Raw genomic sequence first — 12,706 nt, 5'->3', positions numbered from 1 at the left:
AGTGAGCATTTTTGTGAGATCACTTTGAGAACATAGAGGGTGAACTTAATTGATGGTAGCAACATAAACATAGTACTTAATTAACTTGGCATGAACAATAGTTTTGCAAGAGAGAGAGAGAGTATTAGAGAACATGACAATAGTAGAGGATCGGATTTACTTGGAGCCGGTCCCCCCTCCAAAAGGCGTTTGTGTTATAGATTCTCCATCAAGAGAGACTTGGTACAATAAAATCTTTGTGTTCCTTGTGACCTTGCTGATGCTATGAATATGGAGAGTTTCATGCATCATGAGCATAACATAAACTTTGCAAAAAGCATTAACTATCCCAAGCCTCAGTCCCAAGGCCTCAAACACCTTCGAAGGTGGAGAGAGCTAGCGGGGAATGAGGGTAGGGAAGAGGAAGAAGAAACATTCCATAGGAGAAAGACATAGTTTCTCACTTATCATTACTCTTCTTGCTTGGCATAGCATAATACCATAGTAATGAAGATGAAGAAGATGGAAAGCTTAAGCATTGAAGCATGGCTCTTGGTTGGATTTGCATTCCATAGCCAAGAGTGTTGGTATAGGCTCTCCACTTCTCCACAAACATGGAGAAGGAGATGGAGCTCTTGCATTTTGCACTCCACACAATGAGAGAATGTGTGTGTGTGTGTGGGGGGTGGGGGGGGGGGGGGGGGGGGAGTATACTTCCCCTCTCATGCTTGGGCCACACCTCTCTCTCTCTCTCTCTCTCTCTCTCTCTCTCTCTCTCTCTCTCTCTCATTATTTTATTATTTCATTTGGACATGTGTCCTCTTTTTCCTTTTTGAGAGAAAGAACTTAATTATTTATTTTTATGTATCTAAATTCTCATTGGACCCCTTAAAAACCTATCCAATAGCATTTAGGCACATTATGAGGGCCACATGTGGAGGATCATTTGAACATGTGTCTTTTATGCTTATTAAGTTATTTGGTTGAATTGAATACTTCAAAGACTTAGTCAATCAAGAGGCATGTGTCTCTTATGCTTCTTTAAGTCATTTGTTTTGAATTGAATACTTCAAGCCTTAGTCAATCAAGCATGGAAACTTTCATGCCTCTTGAAAATTTATCTTTGAATTTAACATTTCAAAAACCTTAGTCATTTAAGCATAAACATCACCTCAAGCTTTAAGCAAAGTTCCCACAACCACTTTAAGCATCTTAGCACCTCATGCTTGGGTAGGATTCCCACCTCGAGGTTAGCTCTAGCTTGCGTAAGGTCAAAGGATGTTTTAACACTAACTTTTGGAGGTCTTTAATGAATCTAACCCTAAGGTCTTTTAAGCTCCATTAGATTCACGTTGGTGCAGCCAAACTGTGTCGACCTATGGAAGTGAAAGAAGCCGAGGCATGGTAGATTGTGGGCAAATGACAAGGACATTGAGCAGGTGACAGGAGCAAATGCTTATATCACAAGGTTGGGAACAAGGCAAGGGATACTATATACAGGTGCTATGGAGTTTATGATATGGGATTTTGATCGAGGTGTCTGCAGGAGACTCTACTTGCCAGGATGTGTATGCCAAATGTCACTTTTAACAGTTTAAATGTGATTCGAAGCTTTGCTGGCTGGAGTTCTTAAGGATACTAAAGGTTGATGTATATCTCCATCCAATAGTACCACGATGTATGCAGAATGTGTACTCCAATTTGGCAAGCTCGAGCTCCTTGGGTAAATGTGGGTTGATGGCTAGCAAGTCTCCACCTTGGACCTATGTCAAGGAGTAGAAGCTTAACTTGATTGACGGTCGTAGCAGTCGTCGTCCCTTCTGTCTAAAAAATCATGACATTCGAGGGCCACTTTTATGAGGTTGGTTATGTCCACGGGAGCTCTAAAGTTTGAGGAAGAAAAGCAAGCTTTTTTAAGCAAACATAAGGTCGGCAATTTTTGGCGTGTGCAAGGGGGCCAAACCCAAAGTTTTTTAAAGCTTTCACTTGAACAAAAAAACATTGCATGGAAAGTGGTCGACTGCAGTTCATGGAAGGAAGAGCCCTCACTTGCAACGGGGGCCGTTTTGGCATGCAAGAAGAGGACGCCATCTAGGTGGTGGACATATGGAGTAGAAAAGGGGAAAATCCACCAGTTTTTCAGGGGGAGGTGACCAATAGCGAGGTCACTATTGGCCAAAGAGGAGAATAAGGCCGAGAGAGGGGAGTACAGAAGAGGGGAGCTATGCACTTCATGTCTTGAGGGGTTGAGGGAGCATTTGAAGGGCTGCAAAAGTGGGGTGCTAGCTTGTAGTGCCAGGGAGAAGAGCCCTAAGCTGGTGTACTGGGCTGAGAGACGATGGGGGCAGTAGGCAACAGGTTTGGTAAGCAGTAAATGGGGTCTGTAGAGGGTTGATTGAAGGCCTCCATAGGGTCTGAAGGGGAGCACTCCGGGACTCAGATGCCATGAAAAGGAGTCCCGGAGGACCGACACCTGCAGGAGGAGGGCTACAACCCATCAAGTTTTGTTTGGCTGCACTACAAGAGAAAGGCTGCCAAGGGCCTCTTTACAAGCAAGGCAAGGAAGCTGAGGGTTGGAGGGGAAGCCCTTCAAGATTTAAAAAAGGAGATCTCTATAGGTTGAGGCGTTACAAGCAAGAGAGAAGGAGAGTCGGCCATGCTCTCTTGCTCGTAATATGCCACTGCAGATTTTTCGGAAGCTACATCAAGGAGAGTGTTCTTTTGGGACCCATCATTGTACACTCCTAAATTAAAGCTACTTCCATCGACATCATGATATTCTCTATATCTTTTTCGGCGTTTGAATAAATTTTCTCAATCTCTTTCTCACTATCATGTCAACCCATGTGTCAATTATGTGTGTTTCTCGTGTGAGAGAGGTGTGTAGACATGAGATATGAGCTTACAGTAGAGTTCGTGCATGTCAAAGATCTTGAAAGGTTGTGGTAGAGCAGATGTATGCTAGAGGTCTTGAAAGCATCCGCATATGTTGTCGACTTTGAGTTGCAGTGCTGTGAGGGGTTAAGGATAAAAGCCATGAATGCTTGCTTTGAGGTCAAGTGTGTGCAATTAGGGTTGGTCGGGATCGATCTTGGACATTGATTGTTTGCAGATTGGGAGTCTAGGTGTGTGTTTACTAGGGGATAGGGGTGTTGTGCGATCACTGGGCTATAGAGAGGCATTCACTGAGTGTGTTGGTGGTTTTATCATTTCCCCCTTTCCATCTTGTGGTGCCCCCACTGAGGATCATGTTGATCGCTCAAGTGATGGTGTGGTGCAATAACATGGTGTCAGATTGTGAGTTAGTGTTCTCAGGTAAGCAAGATGTTGAAGATTGGATGTCAGATGTGGAGCTCTGGATGTTGTCGATGCGGATGGCGCCGACGAAGCCAAGTCAAGGGCCGTGCTGCTGGTGATGCAAGGGAAGGCCAAAGCTTGGTTCAAGGGGTTGGAAGTTTCTGATCGGCAGTCATGGAAGGTAATTCGAGCTCGTTTAATCCAAGACTTCAAGCAGAGAATTTCGCTTGTTGCAGAATTGGATGCGAAATTGAAGGTTTTGAAGCAAGATGTAATTGGTGAGTTTGCAATTTGTTTAAAGCAATTTGAAGATATTTGGCAGCAACTAGAAGCTGCTACCCAGTCCCAAGGCAACGACTACTTCAAATTAGAGAGGTTTTTGGAGTGCTTACATCCCAAGATTCGAGAGAAGGTGGAGTTTGCTGGTGCAAAGGCCTATGAGGACGCAGTGTACGTCGCCAAAGTGAAGAGTAGAAGGACGAAGAAGAAGTTGGAGATGGGTTTTCTCAAGCCTAGTGATTATGAAGTTGTTTTGACGACCCCGCAACAAGTAGTGCAGGTAAAAATAGTTCACAGTTGCCGACATGCAGCGGTTACAAGTTCTCCATGGGTAAGCTCTATTCCATATCGATCGTGTTTCATTGGTGCCCCCCATGTGCTATACATGCATGCCTTCAAAGGAGGATCTCATCAAGGAGGATGAAGGTGCATAAACAAGGATATGCATGAAGAAGAGACAAAAGATGTCATTCGTTCTCACGTCCCAATAGAGGGTAAAGACCATCAAGTAATAGAGGAGATCAAGCCAACTATGCAAGTGTCAGAGGCTCCAATTGTAGAGGCAAATACAAAGCTGGAAGTTTCTCAAGTAGTCGAGGCAAAAACAAGTGATGTCCAAGACCAGGGGGTTGGGCAACCCTCTCTTATGCCTTGGGATGGTGAGGCTCTGCCGACTAGAGAGTTAAGCTCTGAGGATGAAGTTGATTGGGGGTTTGATGAGCCAATGCTTAGTATAGATGAGGAGTCACATGTGATTGTTGCTAAAGCTATGGCCAGGATGAAGATTAAACAAGACCTTGCACCTCCTCCAATGTCAAAAGAAGAAGCACATGTGATTTTTCTTGAGCCTTTGTGTGATGTCGAAGCGGACAATCGGGTTTGGGATGCACAAAAGAAATAGAGGATAAAACTATCAACAAGGGCGGTTCTATGGACTTGGGATTGATGGCAAGAGACATCCAGGCTATGTGCAAACAAGTTTGTGTCGATGGGTAGATGGTTCTGCTTTTAAGGGTTGCTTTTCTGCAAGTTGTATGCCAGATACTATGCTCTTGGCAAGGAGTTTTCTATATGAAGACCTCTTCACTGGATATTGGTATGGTTTCCTGGGACTCTATAGGAGTCTCTCATATGGATGGGGATGCTTATCATGTGCACGAAGATCATTGCTTGATACAAGTTGAAGAGAAGGAATGTTATGGAGAGCTTTTATCGTGATCTATGTGCACGTTTACAAATGTATTACCAGCACATGTTTCATATATTTTATAGATTCATGGCTTCGGCCAACGATTTCTTTTTGATCCACGTGGAGTGCCAATCATAGTTGGGAGAGCCTATGGCTTTCCATTTGATCTGGGGGGATTCTACAGCTGATAAAATCTCTCTCTCTCTCTATCCATCTATTGCTTATGTACATATTAAGTATCAGCTTTCTAATATGCAATCATCTCTTACCTAAATAATACTATGTTTGAGCATGAATGCTCAAGGAGGGGGTGGGAAATGATGGTGCAGCCAAACTGTGTCGACGTGTGGAAGTGCAAGAAGCCGAGGCATGGTAGGTTGTGGGAAAATGACAAGGACATTGAGCAGGTGACAGGAGCAAATGCTTATATCACAAGGTTGGGAACAAGGCAAGGGATATTGATGCAGGTGCTATGGAGTTTATGATATGGGATTTTGATCGAGGTGCCTGTAGGAGACTCTACTTGCCAGGATGTGTATGCCAAAAGTCACTTTTAACAGGTCAAATATGGTTCAAAGCTTTGTTGGTTGATGTATATCTCTATCCAATAGTACCAGGATGTATGCAGAATGTGTACTCCAATTTGGCAAGCTCGAGCTCCTTGGGTAATTGTGGATTGATGGCTAGCAAGTCTCCACCTCGGACCTATGTCAAGGAGTGAAGCTTAACTCGATTGACGGTCATAGCGGTCGTTGTCCCTTCTGGCTAAAGATTCATGACATTCGAGGGCCACTTTTATGAGGCTGGCTATGTCCCCAGGAGCTCTAAAGTTTGAGGAAGAAAAGCAAGCTTTTTTATGCAAACATAAGGTCAGAAATTTTTTGCGTGTGCAAGGGGGCCAAACCCAAAGTTTTTTAAAGCTTTCACTTGAAGAAAAAAAAGTTGCATGGAGGGTGGTCGACTGTAGTTCATGGAAGGAAGAGCTGCCACTTGCAAGGGGGGCCATTTTTGCATGCAAGAAGAGGACCCCATCTAGGAGGTGGCCATACGGAGTAGAAAAGGGGCAAATTGGCCAGTTTTGCAGGGGGAGGTGACCAATAGCAAGGTTGCTATTGGCCAAAGAGGAGAATAAGGCTGAGACAGAGGAGTACATAAGAGGGGAGCTGAGCACCTCATGTCTTGAGGGGTTGAGGGAGCATTTGAAGGGCTGCAAAAGTGGGGCACTAGCTTGTAATGCTAGGGAGAAGAGCCCTAAGCTGGTGTACTGGGCCGAGAGCCGCTGGGGGTAGTAGGCAAGAGGTTTGGTAAGCAGTAAACGGGGTCTATAGAGGGTTGATTGAAGACCGCCATAGGGTCTGAAGGGGAGCACTCCGGGGCTGAGATTCCATGAAAAGGAGGCCATCAACCGACACCTCTAGGAGGAGGGCTACAACCCATCAAGTTTTGTTTCGCTGCGCTATATGAGAAAGGCCTCCAAGGGCCTGGTTACAAGCAAGGCAAGGGAGCTGAGGGTTGGAGGGGAAGCCCTTCAAGATTAGAAAACGGAGAGCTCTGTAGGTTGAGGTGTTACAAGCAAGAGAGAAGGGGAGTCGGCCATGCTCTCTCACTCGTAATATGCCACCGCAGATTTGCTGGAAGCTACGTCAAGGAGAGTGTTCTTTTGGGACCCATCATTGTACACTCCTAAATTAAAGCTAATTCCATCGACATCATGATATTCTCTTGTGCGCTCCTTGCCGCACTGTCGAAGCAAGGGACTTGCCGATACACCGTGTACGAGCCGCAAACGGCTCCAAGCACACAACTAGTTTAACTAGTAAGCTCAAAGAGAGCAATGGTGTGTCACTCACCGCCTTATGCTCCTATCGTAGAGGATTGCTCGCCGCAAAGAAGAGGGAGACGCCGCTACGCTGCGCTCAACCGCCTCACCGCCGTCGTGCCGCCGCAACGCTCGATCGCTCTCTCTCTCTCTCTCTCTCTCTCTCTCTCTCTCTCTCTCTCTCTCTCTCTCTCTCTCTCTCTCTCTCTCTCTCTCTCTCTCTCTCTCACACACACACACACACACACACACACACACACACACACACACACACACACACACACGCACACACACAAGGAGATGGTGAAGGAGAAGGTGGAGATGGAGCAAGAGCAGCTTCTATTGCACAATGAGAGAATGACTCAATTTTAGGTTTAATTGGCTTTTATGTGAGCTCACCCCATTCACACTTGGGCGCCCATGCTTAGCCAACTAACCCTAGCATGTTCGTGTTAGAGTGCGCCTCTCATCGGCGATCACTCTACCTTTCCCTATTGGACCGACAAGCCCGGTGCCTGACTCTACTTAAATAAATAATACGGTTACAGTGTCCGTCGTAGGCGATAGGGTGTCCGTGAGCCACGAGGGTTAACATTGCCCCCCTTCCTGATGTAGATTCCGTCCTCGGAAGCTATTGAGTTGAAGCTTGGTATGTCCATGTTGTAGAGCATCTAGATTTGAATCTGCAAGGCAAAGTCACTGTTTTAGCAAGCGGAATTATATTGCCATAAATCATGAGGGGAATGTAAAGTACGTGTGGAAATGAGTAAATGCAAGATTTATGAAATGTTAGACTGCCATTAAGGACAAATAAATTGCACTTTGAGTAAATTAATTAATCAAGAGTTTTGTGCTTATGGGTGAGTCTATCAATTAGTTAGCTATGACTAAGGTTAAAACAACTACTCTAGTACTAGCTAAGCTAAGAAGATTATCTAAATGCAAGATTCCCTAATTATGCTTTTCAGCTTTGATTAGCCAACTCGCTCTCACAACTGCAAACAAAAGCTTGAAATGTTAACTGTAAGCTCAATGGAAGTCTTTTAATTAATTTTTTTTAAATTTTTTTTTTTAAATACTTTTTTACTTTGGGTCACAATCATGTGACGTGTGTGCTTATTTTGTATGTCCGGGGTTTTTTGCTTCTCAAGGAAAAGCGCCCACACTGGGAACCTCTAGGGCTCTAGTACCATAGACAATACATGTGAGTGAAGTACCAATTCAAGCCAGGATTTCTCTTCCAGCGTAAGATTTTTCATTTGTGGCACTTATGTTTTTTTTTTTTTGCTTCCATTTCCTTGGTATTCGCACTAGTGTTTTTTGTTGTTTGAGTGAGCAAGCCTTTCTCTGCCTAAAACATTCCTAAGGTCTCAAATACTCGGATAATTTTATTAGCTAGGCCTAGTGGTCAAGTAAATGAGTTAACCTAAAGTCACGGTCTCCTAATCTCCAGGCTCATCCATAAGATTAAACTGGACTTCAATCAACTTAAGCAAAGACAAATTTATACATCTATAATGGCAGATAACAATCACAACTATTGCACTCAAACAAAGAATGAAAAATCATTATTAGCAATTACACATATCCACCAACATGAATCATGGAAAGTAGTACACCTGGAGGTATCGAGTGGCTCATTTTGTTGAAGCAGATGTCCTCAGCCATGTGGATGGAGATCCATATAAGTCCTACCTAACACATCCAAAAACAGGCACTATACCTCTAGGAGGCATGTCAGTGTGAAAAATTAAAACTCCTAAAAAACAAACTCAAAACACAATCTAGACCCCTAACCTACCTATCTGTCACCCCTTTTAGAATCAAGGAAAGAGGATATTATATAAACCGGGTGGCCACCCTAAGGCTAGGCCTCTATCCTCATCATCTAGATAAATAAAATCGTTGTCCGTGAGGCCATAGTCTTCCTCGGTCTCTATTAGTTCCTCTTCATCATCCTCTTGTGCAAGCATGCTAATCAAGAACCTCGCGATGCGTGGATACTCATCTTGTGCAAAAGAATAAACATGTGCCATTGGAGACACATTCGCTACTGGGTAGGGATCACTAGTTAGCCATAGACGTATCAGCCATTCTAACTCCTCAAAATTTCTCTCACATGCAAGGCTCTCTATCAAATCCCATTCGCAAGAAAGTATAGGGTAGCATACATAGAACACTTGAGGAAAAGACAAAGGGTACCTTTCATCAAAAATAGAAGTGCATGCCTCTGGTGAAGTAGCCATTTCTGACAAGACAGATAGATTTGGTTAGGCCTTTAAAACATAAGAGTTGTTTTTGTGTGTTGCTTGAATTGACACGGTGAATTTGGACTTATATGTAAGATCTGATAGGGTGCTCTCTCGTTGCTAGTCGCTCTTGCTCTTTACTATTTTTGTTTTTTGTGAGTATAAGGCTATATATATACATTCCCTAAGATTGGAATTGAGAGGTCAGGGAGGAAGGTTGAGAGGGGAGCGAGTGAATGATTGATGTTAGCAAACACTCCCCCCTTCCTTGGGTAGATCATACCTTTTGGAATGAGGTCGTCACCTTTTGAAACCAATTGTTCCAAGTTGTTATGGGTGAAGGTTTTAACCAATAGTTTTCGACCGCCCTATGTGTTTCATCTAGTTGCAAGGGTGGTAAGGTACTCTCCCATGATTTTATTTGCAATGTTGTTGTAGGTGGTGAACTTACCCCGGAGGTGCAAACTCTTTCGTGCTTGTATGGATATGTACAGTGGTAGGTGGAGGTTGTGTCGAAGCTTCTATTTGCGTATAGGAACTACATGAAGAGCAAGAAGCTTCATTTGATTTCCCTGTTCCTGAGCTAGGTGGAACAAATCGTTCTTTCTTTGGTACCCAAACTAGCTCTAGATCGGGTGTGTAACATTCCATGATTTTTTCCTTTCCGCGATTTTCAATTTGTTTTGGAGCCACAGGATTGGGTTTACATGGGCCAGGTGACAGGTAAGAGTACACTTTACGTTTGGGCACCCAGATTTGATCATTTCCTTCATAGTATCCTTGGGCTTCCAATAGTCGTTTAGGAATCCAACGCAACGTTTCTTTACATTTCTTGGAGTGAGTGGGACGGTTCTTACTAGGTTTCCGTTTTTTTGCATCAACCATGCTCACTACAGAGGCTGTAGGGACCCACTTGTATGGTTTCTCTGTTATATTAGGATGGTTCTTGTGTGTCTCAAGCTTTCTTTCAACTACATCAGTTGAAGCTCTAGAGAGTTGGGCTATGGGGACGTATGGTTCAACCTCCTGGACATGCAATGTCTTGGGTTTTATTTCCTTAGGCAATATCTCAGGGACTATGGTTTGAGTGGTAGGGCTAAGAGTTGGTTTTTGCGTTGTAACACCCCCAGTCCCCCAATCAATAGTGCATTTGGTGGCTATCATCCACATGCGGCCTAGGTTTATATTACCCTCCATAGTTCCAGTAGGCATGACCAAAAAGTCTTGAGCTACAATTCCATTGTCATAACTGACAGAAGTGTGTCAGATTCCAAAAACCGTAGTTTTTTTCTTGTTGACACCCTTGACTTGGATAATACTCTCAGATAGAGGTGGCTTCCCTAACTGACACCACACCCCATAGGATAGCAGATTATATTTAGCACCCGTGTCCAATAAGGCATTATATAGCACTTTTCCATAGGCACTATTTAACTCAATAGGTATCGTAGAGGTGTGTCAGAGTCCAACCCATCCTCTTCGATTTCCACGTGGAATGCATTTTGTGACTCCAAGGTTAGCCTCTCGTTTTTGTCTTATGCGTTGTTGTCTCTCCTTAGCCTCAGCTTGAGCTTGAGCTTGAGCTTGTATCTTGTTTAACTCGGTTTGTGCTTTGGCGGCCTTTTTTTGATGAATGGCCCGTAGTTCTTCTTGGCTTAAAGGATCATAATATCTTTTGAATTTACTCCCATTGAGGAATCCAATGGTTTCAACTCCATCAAGAGTTTCCACATGAAGGGTACCTTGTGGGGTAATTTCACATACTCTATATGGTCCTTTACCAGCATATTTCAACTTTTTCTTCTCTTTACGTACTCCATACATAAGGACTTTATCACCAACTTTGATGTCCTTGTCCTTCACATGGCGATCAAACCACTTCTTTCTCCTATCCTTTTCCACAAGAGCATTTTGCACAACCAACTGTCTCTCTTCGTCTAGTTTTTATAAGATATACAAACGCTCGGTTAAGGGGTTACCATTCCATCCTTCTTGCGAAGCTACCCTAAGACTAGGAATGACAAACTCCCAAGGCATAACCGCTTCTTGGCCATATACCATTTTGAATGGCGTACAATTAATAGCCACTTTATAAGCAGTACGATAAGCCCATATAGCAGATGTCAACTTCAAATCCCAATCAGTGCGATGAGCTTCTACCGTCTTGGTTAAAATAGAGATTAGAGTCTTGTTGGTGCTCTCGGCTTGTCCATTAGCTTGCGGGTAATAAGGTGTAGACTTATGGTGGGATATCATAAAGGTCGTGGTAAGCTCTCTTATTACCTCATTTATGAAATGGGTACCATTATCACTAACAATTTCAAAAGGGCAACCAAATCTTGTGATAATGTTCTCAAAAAGAAACTTAGTTGTTGTCCTCGCGTCAGCTTTTTGTGAAGCCTTAGCTTCAGCCCACTTTGTTACATAGTCCGTAGCAACTAGAATATATCGAGATTGAGTGTTGCGAGCTGCGGGACTAATTGGACCTACAAAGTCTAAGCCCCATTTTTCAAATGGTTGGGTTACTTTAATAGGATGTAAGGGCATTCTGTCTTTGCGCTGTGTGGTCTTATAACGTTGGCACTCATCACACCCTTTTGCAAAAAGTGATGCATCCTTAAATAAAGTTGGCCACCAATAGCCTGATTGCAGCACCTTTTTAGCAGTCAGGTCTCCTGAAAAATGTCCTCTTGCTATGCCCATATGTGCTTCTTGCAAGATATACAAATATTCATCCTCGCGGGCACAACGCCTAAGAATATCATCCTTGCCTAATCTATACAGAGTTCCGGCAATCAAACAATAGGGTTCACATTCTTTTACTAGCCTTCGAGCGATATCCTTACGAAGTTCCTTGGGTGGAAAACCATTAACTAAAAAGTTAACAATGTTCTCACTCCATTCAGGCATAGTCTCAACTATGAATAGGGAAGTATCGGATAATTCATCATCAACTCCTGTAGGGGCTTCACCATTGGGTATGCAAGACAAATGATCAACCATGACGTGCCTTTTACCAGGTCTCACTACAATCGTGAAATCAAACTCCAGAAGAATTAACAACCATCGTGTGATTCTTCCTGTGGAGCATGGCTTGTTTACCAGATAGAGCAACGCTTGATGGTCCACATAAAATACAAACTTGTTTGCCAGAAGGTAGTAGCGAAATTTCTTTACTGCATAAACCATTGCCAAACCTTCTCGCTCTGTAGTGGTGTAGTTCCTTTCAGCATTGTTCAATTGACGGCTTGCAAAGCTAATGGGATAGTCCAATTTATGTTCTCCTGGTTGAGTGAGAACACACCCAATAGCAAAGTTTGATGCATCAATATGCACATGGAAAATGACATCCCAGTTAGGTGTCCTTAAAATCGGAGCACTTGCTAGTGTTTTCTTCAATTGTTCATAGGCCTAGTCACACTCTTCAGTCCATTTAAATTCAATGAGAAGCTTGTACAAAGGACGTGCTATCTCAGCGAAAAATAAAATAAACCGTCGATAATAACCCACGTGTCCCATGAACCTTTGAACTCCCTTGTAATTGGTTGGTGGTGGTAACTCTAGAATCACTTTAATTTTGCTCTCATTGGTTGAGATACCATTCTTGGATACTATATGCCCTAAAATAACTCCATGCTTGACCCAAAATTGGCATTTGAACGGGTTCAATGAGATACGATATAACCTACACTTTTCAAACACCTTCCGCAAACATGATAGATGTTCTTTCCAAGAAGAGTAAACACAAAGGTCGTCTAAGAAAGCTTCACAAAACTCTCTCAAATATTCTTTAAAAGCAGTGTTTATTAATCGTTGGAATGTAGCAGGGGCATTTGTTAAGCCAAAAGCCATCACACGAAATGCAAACACGCCAAATTCTGTGATGAAGGCAGT

General features: G+C 43.3%; 1 pseudogene; it reads left to right on the top strand.

The window, feature by feature from the left end:
• The first annotated feature begins 3,236 nt into the window (after positions 1-3,236).
• LOC147435588 (uncharacterized) lies at positions 3,237-4,456 on the top strand (annotated as a pseudogene).
• The last annotated feature ends 8,250 nt before the right edge of the window (positions 4,457-12,706 follow it).

The sequence above is a fragment of the Adiantum capillus-veneris genome, chromosome 18 (genome assembly GCF_014529385.1).
Source record: "Adiantum capillus-veneris isolate H3 chromosome 18, ASM1452938v2, whole genome shotgun sequence".
NCBI classification, from domain to species: Eukaryota; Viridiplantae; Streptophyta; class Polypodiopsida; order Polypodiales; family Pteridaceae; genus Adiantum; species Adiantum capillus-veneris.
This window is presented reverse-complemented; position numbering and strand designations above follow the sequence as displayed.